Genomic DNA, 20,620 nt, shown 5'->3' with positions numbered 1-20,620 from the left:
TTGGTTATGGGAATGTTGCACTGGTGATGGGTGGTGTTCTTTACATGACTGAAATCCAAACACAATCATGTATGTAATTAAGGTGTTTAAATAAATTAAAAAAATGGAATGAAGGGGGCCGGCGAGGTGGGAAAAAAATCATTATGATAAAGGAATTCTCACAACCAAAAAAAAAAAAATTAAAAGAGTAAATAGAAAACCTGAACATACGGAACTAGAAAACTAGCAACAAAAATGTTTGTTCTCAAATAATTTCTGAAATGCCTCTTTGTATTTAAAATTTTATTTGTAAAATAAAACGCAATATGTTGTAAGGGAGAAAAATTGTGAAATATTCTACCAGATTTTTTTAAGCTTAAACATAGATATGTTTTTTTGTTTAACATTATATATTGTTATTTCTGGTGAAGATAAAGTATGTTTCACTTTAAATATTAAGACTATATATAGTTAGTACAGACTTGATAAGTTATTTTGTCTGAGATACATTCATTTCCATTAGCAGGGTATAACCACAGAGGGAAAAAAGAGAGCAGATGACCTGGTCTAATCTTCTTGTCAACTGGACCTTTGGGTAAATAGACTAATAGTATTTTCTACTAGAAAGAGACCTTATCTATAGAAACCTTTAGCAGGAAGTCCCTGGGTAAAGGATTACTCATAGTAAATAAAATTGGAATCACTGGATTTATGAGACAGCCCTCCCTGGAGAATGGTGTGTAAGTCACACAACCCTGTCAATAAACAGAGATGTTATATAACTCAAATGTTTCTGATATGTGAAGTAGAGTTAAAAACAAACACACACACACACACAAAATAGATTCTTTGAAAATCTTTCTATTATCCTGGTAAAGATATATTAGCCTAATATTGAAAAGAGATCTGCAGACTTGTCAGATTTATCAAATCGAATAGGGAATGTCCAGTTAAATTTAAATTGTATAGGAAATTATATGTGTTTGCCAGAATGTTGTTGCAATATTTGGTACTTTCTTATGCTAAGATGTGTCTGCAATCTAAATTTACCATGGCATATTATCTTTTCTTACAATAGTAACATGGAAACAATAAAGATGCCTAAAGAATTTAGAATTTATCTTCTTTGTCTTTACCCATGAATTATCTTCAGTTTTGAGTTTATTTGTAACCTTGATATTTGATATTCCTTGTCATTTATAAAATGTATTTAACAATTTGATCTGCAAAAAAAGCTCAGCATAAAATATACTGTATAGTAATAATCAAGAGAGTCTAACAAAATGTATCACTGTTATTTTAAATGTGTTTATAGGGTCATATATATAAAATACTTGTTTTCTTTTTTTTTTTTAATATGGAACGCTTCACGAATTTGCGTGTCATCCTTGCGCAGGGGCCGTGCTAATCTTCTCTGTATCGTTCCAATTTTAGTATATGTGCTGCCGAAGCGAGCACTGTTTTCTTAAATATCAAGTACATGTGTGTGTGCTTATTTTCAATGTACATGTTACAATAGATGCACAAAATTTCATTCATATTTATCTACATTATTTGTTTCTTTTCAGAAATATATTTAATAAAAAGTAACATTATTTTAAACTAAAAATTAAAATGAAAGACTATTTAATAAGAACATACATGGATTGCTTAATTCACGGAAAAAGTCCTTGAATATCTACTTATATTCAAAGATATGTTCATGTTTTAAATTTATGAAGTTTAATGTTAACACAGACCATTTTTTAAATGTGAATAATTTATCCTGTATAAAAAATAACTATTTCTTATTTTCTTTATTACCCTAAGGAGGTATGATATTTTTAAATCATTTTTTAAATTAATGTACCATAAATTGCAATATTGTTAATACTACATAGTAAGCATATAATATTTCAACAAAATATTTTGCACCAGAATGTCAGCATTCCGATATTGGTGTTTGAAGATCCCCTTTCACTGCTTCAACCTCTTTAATCTCCATCTGACAAACTCAGATCTTTGGGCCAGCTCTAAGATCTATTGTCCTTGACCATTCATAACTTTTTATTTTTTATATATTTTCACCCATGATGAGGTAATTTTAAACTCTGACCTCACTCATCATGATGTTCTTTATGCAGTAATTCACAGGTTTATAAGTTTTCTTATAGATAAATAGTAGTTCACATAGATATAGATCTCAGTCACTTTTTCTATTCATTTTTCTTTTGCACTTGGGTTGTTTACATATTTTACTATTGTAAATAGTGCTGCAATAAACATAGGATTGCATATATCATATTAAAATACCAGTTTGAGTCTATGAAGTGGATGGAATAAATGAACTTATGAGTTCAAATGAGTCATATGGAAGCTCATATAAACGTTTTGCAAAAAAAAAAAAAGTCACAATATAAAACAGGCTTTATTTGGAGGATCTTAGAAGGTGTGGAAAAAGATATGAGAGTAATGTTATTGAGAGAGCTCCAGTACATACCTGATGTAAAAATATGGAAGCATGAAAGTACATATACCACAAGGGTAGATGAGTATGACATTTGTGCTCAGGCAATATATGTATGTATGACAGTCCTCGTGTGATTCACATGAATTTTTGAGCAGTCTGCATGCTATTTTTCATAGAAATGCACTCAGATAATATTCATACTAAGAATGGATTAATTTTCTTTTTCCACATATCCCTGCAAGCACTATTTTTAATGTGTGTGTGTGTGTGTGTTTTTAAGTTGGTACCAGGTGGGTGGGATTACATGGCAATATTCAGGGATTGCTCCTGGCTCTGCACTCATGAACTCCTGGTGTTGTTTATTATATAGGATGGCGGGTATTGAATGATTGACTCCAAGTCGTCAAGTGCAAGAGACACTGGATCTTCTATGCTTTTTTAAATGTGTGCCTTTCTCACTATTTTAAAACAATAAATGGTTGTTTTGTATTGCACTTCCCTGATGATTAGTGATGAAGAATATTCTTTTCATATAATTTTTGGGCTTCTGTATGTCTTTGAGGAAGTGTCTGTTCTGCTCTGCTGCCTAAACACTTATGAAGCTTTGTATTTATTTATTCATTTTGTTGTTGTTGTTGATTTTGGGGGGGTCACACCCGGCAGCACTCAGGGGCTACTCCTGGCTCTACACTCACAAATCACCCCCGGCAGGCTCAGGAGACCCTATGGGATGTCAGGATTCGAACCACTGTCTTTCTGCATGCAAGACAAACGCCTTACTGCTGTGCTATCTCTCCGGCCCCGTTGTGTTTATTTTTAAGTTTTTCAAGTGCTAAATCATCTTGTATACTAAATTTATTAAATATGTGTCCAGTGAATATTTTTCTCAATTCAAACGTGTCTTTTTACTCTAGTCATTTCAGGAGCACTTGTTCTGGAGAAGCCCTATTTATTTGATTGTTTATTTGCTAACCTTATTGCATTGAAGTATTGATGATGCTTCTAGAATCAATAACCTATAGAGTTCTGCCAAATTTTCCTGGATGTATTTTAGGGATTCTGGTGCAAAAAATCACATCTTTAATTCATTTTGAATTAACTTTTGTGGCATTAACTTTAAAGCATTGGATGTAATTAGTATTTATTTATTGCTTATCACTAATGAGTTTTTCCAGCATTATTTGCTGGAGAGGCTTTCCTTGGCCTACTTCGTACACATAACATTTGGTCTAAAATTAGTTGTTTCTATAACTAAAATTCTGCTTTGGGGTTCTTAGTTCTATTCTGTAGAAAGTTAGACAAAATTCTACTTTTTTATTTCAGGTCCCTTAACTCATTATACTATGTGTCTCTAATTCTCCTTAAAATCTACCTTTATTCCTTTTCTTTTCTTTTCTTTTCTTTTCTTTTCTTTTCTTTTCTTTTCTTTTCTTTTCTTTCTTTCTTTTTTTGTTTTTGGTCATACCAGGTCATACCTAGGATTACTCCTAAATCTGCAATCAGGAATTACTTCTGAAAGGGCACAGGTGATCTTATAGGATGTCAGGGTTTGAACCCAGACTGGGCACATGCAAGACAAATGCCTTATCCACTTAACTTTCTCTTTTTCTATCCCTCCCATGTTTTGGTTGATAAAACTGATACATGTTCTACTTTTATGAAAAAATATATTTTTACAGATTTTTTTAAAATAGTACTTTGGTATATGTTACATTGAAGAGCTTATGATCTACTGTGAGAATAGACAGTTTAAGAGCTAAAGTATAACATTATCTTCTTCGGTATAAATAGTTATATATATTTTCATTAAAATAAAATACTGAGACTATTCTATTTGGCTTCCTTTTAGATCTAAAGTGAATGTATCTTTAATTATTTTTCTGCTGGTATATGATCACTAAATTATTCTCCAATTGAAATAAATATATGTTGACTGGATAATGTGGTTCTTATCATATTGTATAGTTAAAATATGATTCCAAATAACATAATGTATTTCTTACAACATATTGAGAATATACTATGATATTAAATCAGCTGTTTCATATGCAAGAATTAGTAATCTAAGATTTTACATCTCTGTTCTAGATATTTTATACTGTATTATGCATATTTACTTTCTAAAGTTTTATTTGCTCTTTGCCCCTTTAGGCTTAGCTGTTTGGTATTTTAAGTTCTACTGCCTTATAATTTAACTTGCACTTTTAGAGTATTTGCAAGAGGTAAAAATAAACCCTTAGCATTTATCCATAGTGGTAGCATTGTTTTGTCCAGTTCTGGGATTAGTTTTATCCAATATTGGCATTATAATAAATGAAAATAAAGATTTTTAGTCCCTAAATATTATCTAATTAATTGATTTACAACACATTTTAACAAAAATTATATAAATTATTTAAGATATATTTTAAATATACAAATTTTTGAGTTTGTATAAGACAAAAAATTATTCTGTTTGAAAAGTGCTATAAAATATATTTAAAATAGGGGCCAGTGAGGTTTGCCTTGCAGGCAGCCATTCTGGAACCATTCCATTAATTCCCCAATTCGTGTATCATTCCACAACTCTGCCAGGAGAGATTTCTGAGAGCCAGGCAGAGCCAGGAGTAGCCTGTGAGCACCACCGGATATGGCTCAACCCCCCAAAATGCATTGAGATTATGTTTTATGTCATGCTGACCTTAATTTACAGATTTTTGGAAAATCACATATTATACAAAAATCATAAAGTGAAAATTATCATGAAGTGAACATTTACCCCTTGATATTGTTTTCAAATAGAAATACATTTTTTCCCATTGCTCACAGGACAAGTCATAAATAGAAATTTTATTAGGCAAATCTTAGTAATATTTAAAAACACTTTCTAGAAAACAAGTTTATATGTGATATATATGTAGTAGTTTTCATATGTTTTTGTTTATATAAATAAAATTATATTTATAATTTGTGTATGATTTTAATTCATTTGTGTAAATAAATTTTGAGGAAAGTATTAAGGGAAAGTGAATTAAACATTAATTAACATGGTATTATAATCAGAAAACTACTTAAGAATGGGTGAAACCCATTGATCTGTATTGGGTAAACTGAAAACTATACTAAACATGAGGATTGACTCTGAAACGCTTCATTTGCCAATGTTGGACCTGCCAGTTGAGAAGGGAGACATGGGTATAGGTGGAACTATTACGACAGTGAGACGAACGAAATTCTTGAGGCTATCTAGGCTAATGTTGACTTGCAGTCGAAAATAAATTATTTTCAGTCTTCCATGAAGTAAGGTACTGGAAAGGCCATGCTTCATCTTAGAAAATTATTGTATAACAGTTGTACTACTTTGTCAAAAATATTGAAAGGACAGTGAAACCTCTTCCACAGTTTCAATAACTATGGACTTTGTGATTGGAGACTCACTCTGTCAAGCAACCCACTTTTTGCTTTTCCTAATACATCATAAATCACATACATGACAGGTTTTTAAGATTAAATCACTCTGAATATCATTATTTCTATAGAATGCTTGGTAAATGCAGATTTCAAAATTATGTTATGACAACAGTACTCAGTATGTGTTGCCACTTCTCAGGCAATTGCTCCAAAATGAAGTGACTCTTCAAAATGAGACATTCCAGAATTACCCTACTAAGTGTCCAACTGCTCATTAACAATAAAAATGTGTTTCCCATGCACTGGTCTTTCAACTTGCTATTTGGAGAGTTGTTTACACTCATGGTTTCATTACCTTCTCCACAGCCGTAACAATATTTGGCAAGCTTCGCAAAAGTAATTCGATCAGCTTGCCCTGGGGCTACCCAGCATGTAAAGAGCTGTCAAGTTAAAAAAGTGAAATCCTAGGCAAAAGGATTCTATTTTATCCTTCATGTAATTGAAATACTTACAAGGGGGGAGGAATTATTTCCTTGGAAATATATTTTGCACACATAATGCTAGAGGTATTATGGTTTTTGTTTTTGTTTTTATTTTAGAGCAACAGCCAGCAGTACTCAGAACCTACTTCTGGCTTTGCTCTTAGGGATCACTCCTGGTGGACCAAATGTAGTGTGCGAAATAGAACCTGGGTTGATTGCGTTGACATGCAAGATAAGCATCCCACCTGCTGTCCTATCACTTTGATCCAACTGTGTTCAATTTTTAGAAGAAAAGTATACAGAAATTATGAAGAAGTAACATAAATTTATAATGCTTTTCAAATTTCTGATCTGTATGTGGCTGTCGGTGCCCAAAAGGGGGGATTCTATGTCATGGTAACAAGGTGATTTAGACGCACTATGGATAAGTAGCTAACATTAATATAAATAAACACATCACCACTTTTCTATTAAAAGCATCTTTAGCACATCTTCTTCAATGATTATTTGCTTTTTAAAGAAACCACCACCAACTAAGAGGCTTACTAAATTAATTCTATAATTCACAAAATTATTTACATAGAGATTCCAATGAAGCCTGCCTTCCTCATGCTAAATCCACCCCAAAGAGAACTATATAAAATAATAGAACTTTATAAGGCCATAACTCCATAGAGCTTACTGTTGTCTGTATTAAGTGTGGAAAGAATTTGAAGTAAAAATAAAGTATTTTCAAGGTCAGAGAAATAACTAGTGGCAGAACATAAAAGTCCTAAAACCTACTCCACAGTGTATGTTTATGATTATTTAGCTTACTTCTATGGAATTAAAATAAATAAGTTAATCACTTGATCACAAGGGTACATTGAATTGGCGAGGTAAATATGAAACGGCTTTAAAGGTCCATATTATGAAGACGTTTACCTTATCCTTATTTACACAGTAAGTAACCTTGAGGAGTTAATTTCAAAACTGTAAGCTTCATAAATCAACTTTGATGAAAAACAAATATAAAAAGTAAAAAATCTCTAAATATTCTAAGTAGATAAACTTAATTATATAACAGAAACATTATATTGTATTTGGTGATCAATGAAATGGAAGTTGATGCAAAACCCTTAATATTGAGACAGTATATGAAAAGATCAAGAATGTAGAAAATAAATCCTAATCAAAAAGAAAGACAAACTTCCCTGTTTCCTGCTGTGAAGTTCATGCATACAATTAAACGTTTTTAAATTTAGCTCAATCTTGTTTCGATGTATTTTTGTTCATTTCATAAAAGAGTTAGCACAAATAAAGTGAAAATAAATAAATAAATAAAAATAAATAAAAATAAAAATAAATAAAAAAATAAATAAATAAATAAAGGGATTTAGATTAAAGAGCTTTAGTATACTCATTTCAAATCTAAAGTATTTAAGTGTTAGATGCAAAACTAATTCATTTTTAAAAATCTCAGTTTAATTTTATATAATTTTCATCATAACAAAGTTAATGACAGTAAACTCAAACTTTAAAAAAAAACTACATACCAGTGAGTCAGACTGAGCGCAGTGTTATGGCATTTGTCTTGCATGCAGCTGACCCAGGACAGACCAGTTTGATCCCTTGCATCCCATATGGTCCTCCAAACCAGGAGCAATTTCTGAGCACATAGGAGTAACCCTTGAGCATCACCAGGTGTGACACCAAAACCAAAAAACTACATACTGACATCTGAGAATAAATAAAAATGTTCAAACAGCTATTAAAGTTTAGAATATATTTCTAGTATTAAAGTAATAAAGTATTTAACATAAATATTTTATGCAAATTTCTAAGGAAATAACAAAATAACACAAATATACTATTTAATTTTTTTAAATATCTCAGAACGTTTTTTGTAATGTAATATTATTCCATATTTTAAAACTTACTATAATGTATTTCACCACTTTAGAGTATTATGAAAATTGTTAATAAAATTAAAATATTACTGCTTTTTAAAATGCAATAAATATTATATTAAAATGTTGGTTACAGCATACTAAATGAATTATACTACCAATAACACTAAAATAATATTTAGTGACTGACTTTAATTCCTTGAATATATAACTTTCACTTATTCTCACTGGCTTTTTATCTTTTTTCCTAATCCTATTACAATGCCAATTACTAAATAATAAACATATTATCATAAAAATAGTATAATAAATTTATTTTCTTAAATTTTTATGATTTTAGCAAATGTTTCATTAATTTATTGTCTTCAAGTATATATAGTATTTTATTATATTTTATTACAATAGATTTTGTTATAACTAGAATTTAGTATAGTCAAATATCCAGTTTGCATTTAAAATGGTATGCTTCTACATATGGAATTCAGTCTGTAATATCTCAAATCTATGCTATAAAATCTTCATCGTGTACATTAATGTATTTTTATCCATCTATCTAAATTCATATCTAATTTATACTTTCTATATCAATGTCACTGTTTTTTACTGTTATGAATAAAAATATTTTATTTATTATAATAAAAACATGAATCGCTTAGACAAATACATTTAATTATTAAAAGCAAAAAAATATTTTTTTAGAATTTATTTTGGGGCCTTCATTGAGCATTGCTCAGGGCTTATTCCTGTTCCTGCACTCAGGAATAAATTCTCGCAGGGTTTTGAAAAACATATTGGGTGCTGGATATCTAATTCAAATTAGTTACAAGTAATTGCCCTACTTGCTATATTATTTCTTCAGCCCCTAAAAAATGCATTTTACATATATTTTGTTTGAATTATTATATATTGAGACAATACTCAAAAAAGTTTATTTTCATACCATACTGTTTAAATTGCATTTCATGTTCATTCATCATTTTATAATTTTTATTAAAGCATTGTAATTTACAAATTTTCATAGTTCGGTTTTAGACATACAATAAATATTTCAGTACTAATTTCACCACCAGTATCAATCTGAGTTATTGTTCCCAGAGTCCCGTCCCATGTCACCACATCCCACCCTAGCCTCTCATCAAAACAGGCCCATTTTTTATTAATAAAGTTTAGTTCTCATGATTTCATTGTTATTGGCTCTGTAGCTTGAATATTTTTTCTTTCTTTTCTTAATACCACCTATGCATCTAAGTCCATTTCTGCTATTGTCCCCTGTTATTTTATATTTATCTTTCTCCTCCTCCAATCCATTTCTTTCCTTCTTCTCACTATATTCTGGAGCTGAGTGTTCTCAACCCCCCCATTTACTTATTTATTGCATTTATTCATACAGTTATTCTAAATAACTTATATAAGCAGTATCATTCTATATTTATTATTCTTCTGACTTATTTCATTTAAAATATCTTCCAATTCCATCTCTGTTAAAGCAAATTACATTATGGCATTATTCCTTAGAGTTATGTAGTTATTTGATAAGTACAACATCTTCATGACCCACTCATATGTTGCTGGGCATCTAGGTCGATTCCAACTTTTAGCTATTGTACTAAGTGGTATGATGCATACATTATTGAGTACTGCAGTGTGTGTGTGTGTGCTTTTAGATGAACACCCACATTTTTAATCGGAGGTTGATATTTAATCTCATATAATCTTTATATCAAAGAAACTAATATTTTGAGAGATATGCCTATGGACAAATGAAACATTTTATCTGACATATAATTTGTGTGTATTTAAATCTGAATGTCACTCGAAATAAGAAAAATTAATATGTGCTATAATTTTAAGGTAAAGAAGTAGAAACTATAACAATTGTAATACTATTTAACTTTAGCAAAGTCAAATGACTGTCAGGACATAAATACTCAGACACTAATGTTAAATATTAACATTGAACAAACATTGAATTTAGATGCAAATGAACATTTTTGTTGGAAATCTGTAATGTCTGACCTCCAAGTAGTCATACCATTGGATAGTTTGTTGTGTTAACTTCTGTGTATTTTGAGGGGGTAAGGACTTAAGACACACAGTACTTTTTTTTGGGTGTCCTTGTACGTGGGCCATGCTAACCTTCTCTGTATCTTTCCAAGTTTAGTATATGTGCTGTTGAAGTGAATGCAGACACACACTATTTGGTACCCAAAATATTGACTCACAAGTATGTCTACAATTATTTATTTTATTAACTTATGTCTACAAGTATTTTTTTTAAAATTAAACATGCTTATAGTTTATTCATAGCACAGTTTGATAAATGCATTTTGACATTATTTTACAAATTTGTAGATTAGATTATAGTATTGAAGACATTGTTGGAAATTTCAGTTGAAGAAAATTTGGTCTCAAATTCATAGCACAGTAGTAGGGCAACAATAGATGGTCTCATAGGCCAGCCGCACAGGATCTAAAGGTGACAAGAGTCTTCTTTTTGTATAAAATGAGAAAGGTGAACAAAACAGGTCATGTGAATTATCTACACCACAGAAATAAAGCAACTTTTCTCTTAGTGAGCCTCCCGTGTCTTCTATGTTTGTTTTGAACTAAAAAGATTGAAAGAGTGCTGTGTTATTTGGGTTCAAATCCTTCACTGACCTATTGACTTTTACAAGATGCCTTAACAACTTTAGAGTTTTAGTTATTGCTTCAAAGATAAAATGTTATGATTGTGCCCAGGGTTTGTCCCTTCAGTTGCAAATAAATGGAAGCAAACTAGAATTCAATTTAATTTTCTTGGCACAGAGTGTGATGAGTGATAGCAGTCATTTTCAGTCAAAGAAATTGAACCAAGATGAGCTTTTTGGAGACATTTTTTCCTCTAGACATAAGTAGCCAATTTGATACACATTGCTACAAATATATATTGTATTTAATTTATTACATCAATTAAGATGAAAACTGATTTTTATAGAATTTTGATAATAACAATTATAAACATTTATTTCCAATGCAAGATCATTGCAGTAGCTATTTTACATACCAATCAACATACTACATATTTTCTCATTTTTAGGTTGTCAAATGTGCATATATGTTTTATCTTAAACTCTGAAAGTGCATAAAATTGTTAGCCATTCATAAAAAAATTAGATTCTGATTCAAAATCAAGACTATACAATCTCTATATGGTCTATCAAGTAAAATTTATTTTGAGATATCACTGATGCTACATTACTTATCACAACTAAGGCATAACAGTGATTAGAAAGCAAGCTTGAAATGAACTAAAGAATTTCAGAAATCCCAATTTGTTACATGCAAACTGAAATACCTAATTTGTAAATTTCAATCTGTTGAGAGTTAGATATAATTTTAGATCAATTATATTACATATGAACTACAAATATACAAATACTATTTTTGTTGCTAGTAAGCACATTTGATTAGATTTTTCGTTGCTAAAAGATAGAGACAAGTGAGAAATTAGTTTACCAGAAATGTAATTGTCAAATAACTATATCAATACTATCTGACATTTTGAGACAAAAATAAAGTTTTTGTGATCTGGTCCTTGCAGGCCTCATCTCTATTGCCTTTGGGTATTATTACAGTAATAACTGGGCTAAATACCCAGAATTTTGTTATACCACTTTTCCTTCATAGAAAGAAAATACTAGTTGGAATCCCCAAATTTAATGCAATTCAAAACCAATGGAGGATCAATAAAATGTGTCCCCCCTCAAAAAAAAACAACAAAGTTTTATCCACTTATAATTAATTAGGATATTTGAGGGTAAAGACAAGAAGTTGCTTATTTTTTAAATCATTTTAAAAAACATTTTTCTTGGGCCGGAGCAGTGGCACACACAGGCAGTAAGGTGTCTGCCTTGCATGAGCTAGCCTAGGACGAACTGCTGTACAATCCCCAGGCATCTCATATAGTCCCCCAAGCCAGGAGCAATTTCTGAGCACATAGTCAGGAGTAACCCCTGAGCATCACGGGTGTGGCCCAAAAGCAAAACAAAAACAACAAAAAACACATTTATCTTGTTCAATCTATTAAATTAAAATGTATTTAGTTTAAACTTTAGGTTTTAGAGAACATAGTTTGCTAAATAAGTAATCTTTTAATTGAAATAATTATTCTAGTTTTCTCTCTGTTCCAAAGATGTATTTCATTTACTTACAAGTTTCAGCAAACTCAGATTTCCAGTATCATTGCCTAATAAATTGGAGCACTAATTGTCAGCTGTGCTCATGACTTACTCCTGATAGAGAATGTGGGGATTGCTAGGAAGACTTGGGATCAAACCCTGGTAGGATATATGCAAAGCAAACCACCTCCCTATTATACTATCCCTAGTCCATGAACCGTAATATTACTCATAGTACATACCTCTCTGAATACTTTATCCTTTTTTATCTATTTTTCTCTTTTATTTTATTTTTAATAATAATTTTTATTGTGACCAAAGAGTGAGTAATGAATCTTTAACAGTAATATTTAAGGTACATAGTGACAGTGAATCAGGGCCATTCCCACCACCAGGGTTGTCCTCCCTGTGATTTTATCTCCCCTAGTCTGCGGCTTCCTAATGATAAATTTGTTGATGTGCTTAGGTTATATGCTCTTTTCTTTTCTCTTGTAACTTTCTACATTTATCTTGATATATTCACAATAATGCAATTTGTGCAAGTAGTTTTGCACTTATACTGGTGTTTTATTGGATGCTTTGGTATCAAATAATATTCTGTCTTTACTTTTGTATAATTCTCATCTATTAATTAAGTCAATGCTCTGTTTCTACCTCCTTGTCATCAACTTCTGAACAGTTCATTATACATGTTTGCTCTTCTAATGGTTTAAGGAATTCTCAAAAACTCTTATTTTCATTTTATATACACAGATGAAAGTTTTAAACTGTTAAAAGCTCTTGGCCCCTGATAAACTTGTAGAAGTAAATATCTGGTCTTTCTTCTACCTCTGCTCATGCTTGTATGCATTGTGAAGTTATGAGATTAGGCGAAGTTTCTACAAGGCCATCATCAAATTCTCTGTAATTTTATCCTTTGAAGCACTATCCTCCACATGCATTCTTAATTCAACACATAATCAAAACTAAGAAATTACTTACTTATTAAAATAAATGTCCTAGGCTTTTATTACTCTTAAGATTTAAGATTCAAGGTATTTCAGTGAAATGCCTGCTAAGGTAATGTCTAAGAACATGATGGGTATATGCCTTAGAATAAAAGTGAAATAATGTAATTTTTAAAATCAATTATGAAAGCAAACAATATCTGTACCACACACTGATATGACAATCAATGACAAAATATATTAGGCATTTTAATAATGAGAAACCTGATAGATATATATTTAAATATATTTATGTACAGATATATTTTGCTCATTTATAGCTAAAATATTACTCAAACTTTTCATTAAATTAAAAACAATAAAATAAGCATACCATTTTGCAAACCAATTATCACCTAATGATATTTAAATAATAAATTTGACTTTCAGACAATTTTAGTAATTATTTTGTATCCTATATATTTGATAGCTTTATATAACCATATGTTTCAGAAGACTAAATAATATATTTCTCAAGTATTTTTAGCAGGATATATCCTTTCTATTTATAATATCAAGCCTTGATTTTATGCTTTAATTATAAATTGACTTCCTCCATACTAATAATAACACTTCAGTAAGGCTGTTGATAGTAATATTTTACTGGATGTCAGGTCAATTACTATGTTTACTTCTCTATACACATGTATGTTGATCCCTATTTTTTCAATCAGTCTTCCAAAACAATGACCTTAATCTTACATTATGCTAGCAAAAGCCTTACAGTTTGCAGACTGCTGTATAACAATATTTCTTTGCCATCAGATGTTGTAGTTCAGATGTTCACTTATCTCGGGGCTGGAGAGATAGCATGGAGGTAAGGCGTTTGACTTTCATGTAGAAGGTCATTGGTTCGAATCCTATAAGGTCCCCCGAGTCTGCCATGAGCGATTTCTGAGCATGGAGCCAGGAGTAACTCCTGAGCGCTGCTGGGTGTTACCCAAAAACAACAAACAAACAAACAGATGTTCACTTATCTCAGTTTATACTCAGATGCAATCTTATTTCTAAAAAAATGCATATCATTTTTTATAATACCCACACCTCTGTAATGAGAGTGTTTTTTCTTAAAACTTATTCTGCCTGTATTCTACTCAATGATTTAAAAAATCTCTTCTATTAATGTCTCATATTTTGGTTTGAAAAATAACAAAGCATTAAAGACATACAAGAGCCACACCTTAATTGTTGGCACCATCTCTGGATTCCAAACATTTCAAGATGTGATCCCCGTGGTCCTCAAGTACTGCAACTTTGCCTATGGTAGATTCTGTCCAAGTATCAACAAAATAAATCTGTCTAAAGTCTCCCAAAGAATGCTAAGAAATTTTTTATGATTCAATGATCTCACTTTCAGATTTGAACCAGAAGACAACAGACCCATGCCATTAATGTGTAAGAGTATTTCGTAATACGTTTGAGATATTCTCTGTTAAGAATCGTAATTAATTAACATTAATAAAAGAATTACAACGTATTTCTGACCCTATCTTCTGCATTGTTTAATTTATTTTTTAGATTATATATATTTAGGATAAAAATGTGTTTTTATCAAACTAAAGTTTGAAATTTGGCATTTTGATCTAATATTTTTTTTAACAGAATCACCACCTTCCCTTAATTATGTCAAGTTCAGTATTAGAGAGATAGTGGGTGTTTAAATGTTTAGGGCATTCAGCTGACCCCTGTAATGATACCCAGGAACATATATGATTCCCAGGATATCAGCTCTGAGCAGAGCAAAGAAGTAAAACTTGAGAACATATGGGAATCAGAAATAAAGGCAGCAAAGAGTATTTTTCTAAAATGGAGAAAGAAATTGGAAAAATGAAATATTATTAATATTTAATATATGACTCTATTATGTGCCATGGGTTTATAATCAATGTATCAAACATACTATTATTAAAATATTTTTAAAACACATTTCTACTTTTGAAAAAGCATTTATTTAGTGCATCCTTATTCATAAGTCTGAATGCATTAAACATAAAGTTAAAATTATAAAATGAAATTAGCATAAAAATGGATAATGGGGAGCAGGAGAGGTCTTAAAAAACTGGAGCGCTGGTCTCTGACCACGAATGCCATGTGGCCTCCACAGCACAACTGGGCCAGAATAATACTGATTATTGTTACTGAATGCAGCACCAAAATAGCGAGTTATGTGTTGCAGGGACAAGTATTGTAGGGAGTTGGCCTTAGTTTCTGAGGATTGCTGGGATATTTTTGTGTTTGCCAAAAGAAAATAACAGTTTTAAAAAGTAGGATTTAACGCATAATAAATTATATTTTCTACATTTTAGAAAAAATGTAATTTTAATATAAAATTTAATTTGTTTTAAAGAATTTAAATGAAACATTAAAAATATTGACAAAATTGTGTCAAACACTATCTGTTCTTTTAATTATCTGCTCTTTTGAGTATCAAATGCCTATAAATCTCCATGTTGTAAATGTAAAGTTAACTTTGTAAACTAGTTAAAGTATACTAATAAATGTAAAAATGGGCAGAAACATAGAGAAATCTGTAGAACAGGAAAAATTTTCAAAAAAAAAACAACAAAAATTTTGGGTAAATAATAAATCCACCTGGAATAAAATTAGGTAAACATTATGATTACCTCCCAGAGGAAGCTTGCACAAAGTGAATTAAAAATATTGATGTACTTTTCTAGAATCATATTTTAGTATGTCATAAAAAATCAAAACATTTTTCTCTGATTTGTTTTTTTATTTGAACAACTTTATTATATACATGATTGTGTTTGGGTTTCAGTCATGTAAAGAACATCACCCATCACTAGTGCAATGTTCCCATCACCAATGTCCCAAATCTTCCTCCTCCCACCCTACCCCCACCTGTACTCTAGACAGACTTTCTATATCCCTTATACATTCTTTTTTTTTTTTTTTTGGTTTTTGGGCCACACCCGGTAACGCTCAGGGGTTACTCCTGGCTATGTGCTCAGAAGTTTGCTCCTGGCTTGGGGGACCATATGGGACACCGGGGGATCGAACCGCGGTCCGTCCAAGGTTAGCGCAGGCAAGGCAGGCACCTTACCTTTAGCGCCACCGCCCGCCCCCCCCCCTTATACATTCTTATTGTTAGGATAGTTCACAATGTCGTTATTTCTCTAATAAACTCATCCCTGTTTGTGGTGAGCTCCATGAGGTAGGCTGTAACTTCCAGCCCTCCTTTCTTTTGTGTCTGAAAATTATTATTGCAAGAATGTCTTTCATTTTTCTTAAAACCCATAAATGAGTGAGACCATTCTGCCTCTTTATCTCTCTCTCTGACTTATTTCACTCAGCAGAATAGACTCTCTCTCTGACTTACTTCACTCAGCAGAATAGATTCCATGTACATCCATGTATAGGAAAATTTCATGACTTCATCTCTCCTGGCAGCTGCATAATATTCCATTGTGTATATGTACCACGGTTTCTTTAGCCATTCGTCTGTTGAAGAGCATCTTGGTTGTTTCCAGAGTCTAGATATGGTAAATAGTGCTGCAATGAATATAGGTGTAAGGAAGGGGTTTTTGTATTGTATTTTTATGTTCCTAGGGTATATTCCTAGGAGTGGTATAGCTGGATCGTATGGGAGCTCGATTTCCAGTTTTTGGAGGAATCTCCATATTGCTTTCCATAAACGTTGAACTAGATGGCATTCCCACCAGCAGTGGATAAGAGTTCCTGATTTGTTATTACATAAAAATATTGTAATGTATATTTATAATAAATACAATATCCTAATTATTAAAACTAAAGGAAAAACAAGTTTCTAGCTCAAGAAGTATTTCTTAGAGAAAGAAAAATGAATTAACCTAATATTTTTTAAAAAGTGGAAAGCTATTATTGTCTTAGAATAAATGCAACAAACAATTCCTTAATAAATAAGTTTTAGCAATAATGAAATCAAGATATAATTTTTAGGATGATTTAATGTATTCATTCTTTTAGAAATTGTCCCTTTTAGTATGTTTAACATCCATTTATATGAGGATTTTGATTCAGCAATATAGATTGAAGAATTTGATTTAGCAAATAAAAATGTACACTTTAGAAAATAGAGAGCTAAAACATTTGGTAAGATGCTTGCCTTGCATCCAGCTGACCTAATTTGGTCCCTTGGTGCCACATATAGTCTAACCACTACCAATGATACTTGAAAGTTCTTAGGTAAGGCATAAAAATATAGTTTAGCAACATATCTCCACATTATGACAGTATATTATTTATATTCAACTATTATATTTATTCATTTACTGTATAGATTTTCCTATCTACAATATATAAGATATTCCAATGAAAGTTTTATATTTAACAATTTAACTTGGTAGAGAAATGAACTTTTATATCAAAAAACCCTCAATCTTTAAAATAGCTGAATATGTGTATTTCATATGTTCATATTTTTGATTCACATAATATAAAATAGGAATTACATTAGAGATAGTTAAATAAAAGTGTGGAACAATTTGCTGTGATTTCTATAGATGGTAATAGAGTCTGAAACTACCTATACATGCATCTTTGTAAGTATTTTTCTACATATATATGTGTTTGTATACACACATATGAAGGGAGATATTTTGTATAACATAGGTTTAAGCTGATGAAAATAGAAAAATTGAGAGGAAAAAGCTTATCCTTTTTATTGTGTTTATTTAAACTAGACTTATTATTACTAGTTATTCTCTAAGGAAAAACTAGACTTATTATTATTAGTTATTCTCTAAGGAAAAATAGAGAAAGAATAGAAAAAATAGAGAAAGAATGCATAGAATGTAGGTATTTTCCTGTTTATCATCTGTTCTGTGGACAATGGAGAGATTTGTTTACAAAACATAAATTTCACAACCTTGGTTTCACCTACTTATGTTCACATAACTATGATAGCTTTAAAGAGAACTTGAAAAATTTAAGATCAATAAATTGATATTTTTATGATAAAATAAATAATAATTATCAAGTGACAGGTTTTCAGAATTAAAACTTTATATGTGTATAATTAAGGATCCAATTAACCTAAACCACATCAAAATGAGAATAATAAAGTTCAATTGTGATAAATGATAAATGATTACACAGGATTCCAATAGTGATTCCCATGTTATAAAATAAGCACTTTCCTCACTCTAAATTAAACTGATTGAACTCACTGAATAATCAGCCTTGATAAAAATTTTTGAAGGCAAATCATTTTATTAAAGGTAGATACTAATTATTAGGAGAATTCAAGGTTTCTCAACAGTGAGAGAGCATTCCATAAAATAAGATTATAAATTAATCTAATTAATTCAAGACAACTCATCTCATATTTTATTTTTGTAGTTCTCAATTAAAATGATTGAAATAAAATATGATTATTAAAATAAAGAAAAATACCAGTATGCCTAATTTTTAAAGTTGAGTCTGATGTCACATATATTTATTTAAACTCCATACAATACTATCATATTTTTATGCATATAAGAGTGAAGAAATTATAATAGACTAGCTGACGGGATGCCTCACCTCTCTCGGGTGGTACATTCTTGACATGGTGCATGTGGTTTGCCCTTGGCACCACAGTCCTGTTCTTGACACCACAAGTGATACCCTGAGCAGTGCCAGGAGATATTTTTTTAGCATAAAATAGAGAGTAAGCACTAAGTAAAACCAGATGTAGTTAACAAACAAAAAAAATTATAAACTAGCCTAATGTACAGTAATTTCATACTTGTAAATTTCTCTAAGCAGTGGTCAGCAACTTTTTCTTTTTTTTTCAACTGAGCTAAATCTCGCCAAAATCACGATTGAAATTTATTTTGAGAGCCACACAGGGCGCACTAACAGAGGCTAGGAGCAGAGTCCTGACTTCTGGAGCGGCCGCCCGGCACACAGAAGAGTCACATTAAAAGTGGAAAGAGCCACATGTGGCTCGCGAACCCAGGAAGAGCCACATGTGGCTCGCGAGCCGCAGGTTGCCGACCACTGCTAAGGGTAAAGAAAAGTATGATTGAGGCTGGTGAAATGGAACTCAGCTATAGCTTAAATTCATATTTTATAAACTTCAATAGGTTTTAAAATATATGTACCAAAATTTTCTGAGTATTAAATAAGCAAATATAGTACAGTGTATACAATAACTGACTCGGATAGAGTAAAACGCTACTATCATTGCCATTAATGTTTTGTAATTGAGACTTCAGATGTATCTCTTGATCAAATGATATTTAAAAAACTTGGAATATTTTCTATTTCTAGAAAAATGCTAGAAACATGGAGGGTAAAATATTTTTTGAACATTTTAAAATAACTTACATATATGCTGAGAGGATAATATTTGTACTGGGATCATTTTTAATTAAATAATTTAATTATTGAATAATTTCATTCACATACACAAATAATGGAATAAATATACAAATACAGTTTTTGAAATGTATGTCAATTTTAATTTATTCCAATTCCCATTACACATTTTTCTTTATATCACCATGCATTATTAGACACTTGGGCGGTTTCCAGATCTTAGATGAATCTAAAAATTCTTCTAGGTAGTTATCAATAAAAACAAAAGTTTGAAAAAGTGCATGTACAAACTTTTTTGAGTGTTGGTAACTATTAATTAGGAGAATTGTCAGGTTAACTGAATGTTCTCTTTGTAATATTTTTAAAAAATATGCCTGCAAGTTTTGCACTTATGTGTCCAATTACAGTATAAGAAGGAAGCTGTCCAAATATCAGTGAAAACACATTAATTTTAATCTTTTTAATGTAAGTCAGTTTACATGTCTAAGGTGATAGCTCATTTTCATTTTGATTTACTTTTCCCTAGTGATTAATAAGCTTTTTTATAAGCAATTTCACGCATGTATTTGCTTTAAGAGTAATTCTATATAGAGCTTTTATCTATTGTTTTTTTGTTTTCATCTTGTTTGTTTCTTTGTTGATGTTCATGAGTTCTTTATGTTTTGGAATTTAATCCTAAAATACATGGAGAATAAATATTTTCTGGCTTTTTATAGAATGCCACTAAATTATGATAGTGTTCTTTTGTCTGCAAATATGCTTTTTATAGAATCCCATTTATTAATTGTTGCTGTTATATTCCGTGTAACTAGGGTTAAGTACATGAGCATCACAAAACCAATATTGTGGAGTAAGTTGAATGCCTTTAAAATGCATATTTAATGGGAACTAGTAGCCAAGTCTTTAAATCACATTGAGCTGGTTTTCATGTAAGTTAAGATATTGTGATTAAAAAAAAAGATATTGTGATAGAGTTTCATTGTTT

The 20,620-nt window shown here is 30.8% G+C and overlaps 2 non-coding genes and 1 pseudogene across 2 annotated transcripts; 1 reads left to right on the top strand and 2 right to left on the bottom strand.

Moving 5' to 3' along the window:
- LOC126001905 (DNA endonuclease RBBP8-like) overlaps positions 1 to 20,620 on the top strand; it is a 39,584-nt pseudogene that overhangs the window by 15,744 nt on the left and 3,220 nt on the right.
- On the bottom strand, positions 1,331 to 1,437 carry LOC126003123 (U6 spliceosomal RNA). The gene has a single exon (XR_007493664.1). It is a non-coding gene; the product is annotated as a U6 spliceosomal RNA (small nuclear RNA).
- Positions 10,271 to 10,378, bottom strand: LOC126002384 (U6 spliceosomal RNA). The gene has a single exon (XR_007493103.1). It is a non-coding gene; the product is annotated as a U6 spliceosomal RNA (small nuclear RNA).

Source organism: Suncus etruscus, chromosome 2 (assembly GCF_024139225.1).
Source record: "Suncus etruscus isolate mSunEtr1 chromosome 2, mSunEtr1.pri.cur, whole genome shotgun sequence".
NCBI lineage: Eukaryota > Metazoa > Chordata > Mammalia > Eulipotyphla > Soricidae > Suncus > Suncus etruscus.
Note: the sequence above shows the minus strand (reverse complement) of the source record. Positions and strands in the feature narration are given on the sequence as shown.